General features: G+C 54.4%; 1 pseudogene; it reads right to left on the bottom strand.

The window, feature by feature from the left end:
- Positions 1-1,199: 1,199 nt before the first annotated feature.
- On the bottom strand, positions 1,200-3,150 carry LOC149750373 (deoxyuridine 5'-triphosphate nucleotidohydrolase pseudogene; annotated as a pseudogene).
- Positions 3,151-6,062: the final 2,912 nt, after the last annotated feature.

Here is a 6,062-nt window from a genome sequence, read left to right as displayed (position 1 = left end):
TGGAGCAGGTGCCCAGGAATGGTCCACGTAGGGGGACGGAGGCTGGGCTTGCCTTCTCCACGACACTCTCCTGACCAGAGGCAGTGCACGGGCTCTGCCCTGAGGACGCTGGTGGGAGCTGGCCCCTGTTGTCAGGCCCTGAACGAAGCCACTGCATTTAACCTGGGGTGACTGCCTTGAACTCCCGCAGTGTTCCTTTAGTTGCCAGTAGCATGAGATACCTGTGGGCCAAAGCGGGACAGACGGATGTGAACGTGGGCAGCCGGCAGTCTGTGTCCTCCCTGAGGGACGGTGTGTTGGCCGGCAGCCTCTCCCTCTGGGTGCACACATCTCACACATGTATCCAACACATAGCCAGACTTTTTAGGTACAAAAATGCATAAAACTGTACACATTACTTTGCAACTGGTGTTTTTTGTTGTTTTTTTTAAAAAAATTATTATTTAAAAAAAATTATTTATTTTTGGATGCGTTGGGTCTTTGTTGCTGCGTGCAGGCTTTCTCTAGCTGCGGCGAGTGGGGGCTACCCTTCGTTGCGGTGCGCGGGCTTCTCATTGTGGTGGCTTCTCTTGCTGTGGAGCATGGGCTCTAGGCGTGCAGGCTTTGGCAGTTGTGGCACGTGGGCTCCGTAGTTGTGGCTCACGGGCTCTAGAGCTCACGCTCAGTAGTTGTGGCACACGGGCTTAGTTGCTCCGCGGCATGTGAGATCTTCCCAGACCAGGGCTTGAACCCATGTCCCCTGCATTGGCAGGCGGACTCTTAACCACTGTGCCACCAGGGAAGCCCCCTGCAATTGGCTTTTTTTTTTTTTTTTTGCAATTTTTAAAAACAGTTAACTCTGTGACAGTTAATCCTTCAAGCCGAAGCCCACAGCCCTGACTCCTTCTGTCTCATGGCGTGTCGTTTCCCATCACAGGGAGGCACTGGAATGTGTCCTGCCTCTCCCTGGTTTGCAAACATTCTGCTTGTTTCCGTGTTTGGCCGGTACAGAGCGTTGTAATAAACATTCATGTACATATGTCCTCATAAGAGGAAGAGCCGGGGGCTGGGGCGGGGTGGTGAGAAGACCGCTCAGATGGTGGCTTCTCAGCTTTGCCCCCGGAGACCAGCATCCGATTCCAGGCTCGGATACGCCAGCATCGCGCACCCCCCCCTCCCACCCCCCCCCCCCCCGCCCGAACCAACGCGACTGACCTTTTACTGCTTTGGTATTTGATTATTTTTTTCACTTTAAGCAAAGTCTTTATTTTTAAGGAAAAACTACATTTTCTCATTTTCTGCCCTTGGCATAAATTTTTTCTTTCTTTTTTTTTTTGCGGTACGCGGGCCTCTCACTGTTGTGGCCTCTCCCATTGCAGAGCACAGGCCCCAGACGCGCAGGCCCAGCAGCCATGGCCCACGGGCCCAGCCGCTCCGCGGCATGTGGGACCCTCCCGGACCGGTACACGAACCCACGTCCCCTGCATCGGCAGGCGGACTCTCAACCACTGCGCCACCAGGGAAGCCCTGGCATAAATTTTAATTATTTCCAGTGGAACCAAAACTTTTCGGTGTCATCTAAAACTTGAACTTCCTCTATTTCTGGGTAAAAAATCCATTCACAAATGAGCTGTGCAATCGGTCCCCCTTTTTGACTTCAGACTCCTCCTTGCCGGAATTACGTTGGTGTGCAACACCTCCTCTATCAGCTTCAGCTACGACAGCAGCTCCTACGTCGATGAAGTGCTTCGCGGCCCATCGCACAGCGTCCAGAAGCAAGAGCTATCTGGATGTCGGTTTTCACAGGGGCTTTCTCCATAGGTGGTGCTGGGTAATCACAGGCGCTGTACAGGTCCTATAGCCCGCGGCGCGCGGACGCCGTGGTCGGCAACGTGGCGCGCTCCGAGCGCCGGGCAAAGCGGGGTCGCACGCCGCCCTCCTCCGCAGGCCGGGCCGCTTGCCGGCGGAGATGACTTGTGCCTCTTGAGAGTAGGGCGTGGCAGGGCAGAGCACAGGAGGGGGCAGGGGGAAAAGAGAGTGGTGTTTGATTTTTGTTTTGATTTGCATCTCCTCACTATTAGAGAGCACGGGCATCTTTTTGTATCCACGCTTACGTTTCCACTTCTGTGAACCCTCTGCTTATGCCTCATCTCTTCGGTTTGTGGGAGGTCTTGGTACAGGTGCGGAATCAAACCGCCTGTTTACATGGGCTGCACGTGTTTTCTGTTGGAATCGGAAAGACAGCTCTGAAAGCTACAGGTCCTGGCGTTTGTCTTTTGACTCAATGCTATATATTTAAAATATACGAATGTAATATTTTTCTATTTAATATGTATAGAAAATAGAAAAATATGAAAAAATATGAAATAGAAATATTAAATATTAAGTAGAAAAATATTTTTTAAATACTAATATGTTTTATTTTGCTATAGAGGATTTAAAATTTTTATATGGTTGAATCTTTCTGTCTTCTCTTTTCTTGTTGTTGGACGTACCTGTCTTGCTTGGAAGTGTCACCCTCACCTGAAATTATACAAATAGAGTCTTACATTTTTTTTTCCTTTCTTTCTTTCTTTTTTTTTTTTTTTGGCCATGCGCTATGGCATGTGGGATCTTAGTTTCCCCACCAGGGATTGAGCCCACGCTCCCTGCATTGGAAGCAGGGAGTCTTAACCACCGGACCACCAGGGAAGTCCCCCATTTGTTTTCCTACTAGATGTTTCTTCTTTGTTTTGCATTTTGGTCCTTTAAAGCATTCTGCGTTTGTTTTCCTATCGGTGTGAGGGAAGGGTTAAGCGAGTTCTCCCTCCTGTTTCTGGTCGGCTGTGACAACATTATTGTGAAGTGAGCCCTCCCCTCTCCCAACCCCAAAGGGACAGAGGCCACTTTTTCCTCTACCAGGTTCCCATGTACTTGAATTTGTTTCTGGTCCCTCTTGTCCGTTTCCCTGGTTATGTCCTACACAGCACCTGTTTGTCTATAGGCTAGCGCAGCTTCATGCAAACCTTAACACGCTGCAGAAAGTTCTGGCAATCACTGCATATTCATTCTTTATAATTAAACTTCAAAGTAAAAAATAGGAGTTGGGTGGGAGTGACGGTATCTCTGCAGGCTTGTCTGGGAAGGACTGGCCTTCAGTTGTGGAAAGACAGCTCATCCAGAAGCCTGGTGTTTCCCTCCGAGCCTCCAGACTTGTTTTCTGTCCTTTAGTGACGTGGATGGCCTTTCCTCTAGACCACGTGCCCCTCTGGTCCAGTCTTCTCTAGGTCAGGGCTTTCGCAGCTGGTGTCAGCTGGTCAGTGGTTCCCGGGATGCTGGGATGAGCCACATAGAGGCCCCGCAGGACCGGGGTGCCTGCTCCCCCACCAGCTGCCGCCCCCTCGGCCAGTCTGAGGGAAATTGAAGACGGAGGCCACCTCCTTCGAGGTTTCAACGCCTCCTGCGAGGGGCCCATGTCCAGTGACTGGCCGATTTGGGCGTCCAAAGGCCCAGCCCCTGGCCCTGATTTGGGCCACCTCTGGAGGGCCACCGCTGTGGGGTCAGCTAGTTCTCTGTTGCGTCTGCGTCGCCGAGCAACTTCTCCAGGCCCAGTCCTGCTGCGCTTGGTCACTCACAGGTGTTTTCCCAGGAGGCCCCTCCCCAGTCCCCCACATCCTCCTGCCTACAGACCGGGCAGCTTGGACATCAGACGTTTATTCTCCCGCAGTTCTGCAGGCTGGGAGTCTGAGGTCAAGGCGCGGGCAGGGCTGGTCCTCCTCAGGCTGTGCGGGAGAATTCACTCCGTGTCTCTCTCCTAGGCCTGGGGTTGCTGCTGTCGCTGGCCTTTTGGGCTCGTAGAAGCGTCACTCTGACCTCGGCCTCTGTCTTCACAGGTCTCTCCCTGTGTGCGTGTCTGGCTCCAAATGTCCCCTTTTAATAAGGACACAGTCATAGTGGATGAGGGCCACCCTGGTGACCTCATTTTAACTTGATCACCTCTGTAAAGGTCCCATCTCTAAGTAAGGTCGCATTCCGAGGCCCCAGGGGGAGGGTTAGGACCCTGACATTTCTGGGGCTCAATCTCCAACACTTTGCTTGATGATGCCCCAGTGTCTGCCTTGTCCCCTCCCCACCCCCCGCTGCCCATGGGACAATGACATGTTAAGTCACGGTGTTAGCTGCTGGGGGAGGCGAGCCTGCCCCAGAGGACCCGCGGGACCTAAGAACATGCCTCGCGCAAGGCAGGGAGCATGCGCGGGGCTGCGCCAGGTGCTGGGCGAGGCGGGGGGAGCAGAGCGTGAAGCTGGGGACGAAGGAGTTTACAGAAAAGGGAGGATGCTCCCGGAAAACAGGATTTAGCTCTGGGCAGGGCCCCTGGGAGGGTGCTAACTTGTTCCTCGAAGGTGTCCGTGCCCAGTCCCTGCATCCTGTGAACGGGCGCCCTTCCATGGAAGGACCTGGAGATGGGGACATGATCCCGAGTTATCCAGGTGGCCCCGTGCCATCACGGAGAAACTTTCCCAGCTGCAGAGCACCAGAGAGATGGCAGTGTGGGAAGGACTTGACCGCCTTTGCTGGCTTTGAGGATGGAGCTGGGAGGCTGTGGACCAAGGACTGTGGGGAGCCTCCAGAACCCCAGAAAGGCAAGGAAAGGGCTTGAGTGGAAACGCTCCCTGAGGCGGCAATGCCCACCAGAGGCCCATGTTCTAAGGGCTCGGCTGCACTGGACCCTCCAGTTACCAGAGCAGCAGGGCCAGGCTGGGAAGGGGCCCCAGCGTCGCTGAGAAGCTCAGGGGGGCCTCTGCTGCAGGCCCGGGATGGCAGTGGCAGCTACTGTCATGGGACCATCTCCCTGATGGCAGTGGGGCTGATGGGGTCCCCAAGTAAGACAGACCAGGTGGCAGCACCTGCTTGTCAGAGGCAAGGTTGGCTCAGGTACATAACCAGCAGCAAAGTCACAGTGGGAGCCGGGCATCCTGATGGCAGAGAGCAAGGGAGGTGGATGAGCCCCTCAACGTCCACGGGGGACCGACTATGTCATTCACTCTACACTCCAGACCATCATAAAGAGTGAATAGGGGACGTTCCTGAGAGCAGCCCCTCCGCACATGAGATGCCATGACCCCCCGCCCGGTTTCCAGACGTGAGCTGGGTTTCAGCGCCAGCAGCCCCAGCTGGAGGATGGGCAGGGGGCAGAGGGGAGGACCGACCGCGCCGAGACTCGCGTTTGATGTGCTGCCCCGCCCTTCCCAGGGGGTCTCAGCCAGTTATTCAGGTAACCTCAGTGGTGAGGGAGGCAGCCCTACATCTCCAGGCACAGGGTTCTGAGCTGAGATTAATCTGCAGGGTTGGGGAGACACATTCGTCTTGGCCTTCTTGTTAGAGCAGAGGCCCAGCTAACAAGTGGTGTTTGGGGCTCACAATGAGATCTCAAATGTGTAAAAGGTTGGAAATGGATAAACATTGTTGGGAAAATCTACTCTTTGATCCCTTGGAGGGAAAGGCAATTCAGAACCTCTGGAAGTGACCCCCACCCCGCAAGACAATCTCAGATCCTGGGAGGAACAGCAGAGATGAGAACCACCCTTGAAGACCTGAAGGATGTGGGCTGGGGTCCCCAACTTCCCCATGGAAATCCCCCTGAATAAGCCGATGGGCTCTGGAGGATGACAGCGAACTTCCACAAATGAAACCACGTGGAAATTTGAACCACAGCCCCATCTGGATGTGGCGTCTCTGCCAGAGTAGAGTAAGGTGCCCCCCGGTACAGGGCATCCGGCCGCTGATCTGGTGAATATATTCCTTTCCATCCCCACCAGAGACGGTTTGCAGTCACGTGGGAGGAACAGCAGTGTTCATTACAGTCCTGCCCAGGGCTGCGTTAACTCTCCTGGCTTCTGTCATCACGTAGCCGAAGGGCCTGAACCATCTGGACAAACTGCACATTCTCGTGAGGTCTCTCTGTGGGAAGGAGCAGGCAGTGGCACGTGTGCTGGAGGCCTCGCGAGGAGGCCCGAGCTGTGCAGGACTCAGGGGCCCGCCGCATCCGTATCCTTCTAGGGTTTCAGTGGCCTCCTGCATGCTGGAGCATCCTCTGTGAAGCA

This window comes from Delphinapterus leucas, chromosome 2 (genome assembly GCF_059928025.1).
Source record: "Delphinapterus leucas isolate spDelLeu-1000000601 "Yukka" chromosome 2, BTC_Dleu_Yukka2, whole genome shotgun sequence".
Taxonomy (NCBI): Eukaryota; Metazoa; Chordata; class Mammalia; order Artiodactyla; family Monodontidae; genus Delphinapterus; species Delphinapterus leucas.
Note: the sequence above shows the minus strand (reverse complement) of the source record. Positions and strands in the feature narration are given on the sequence as shown.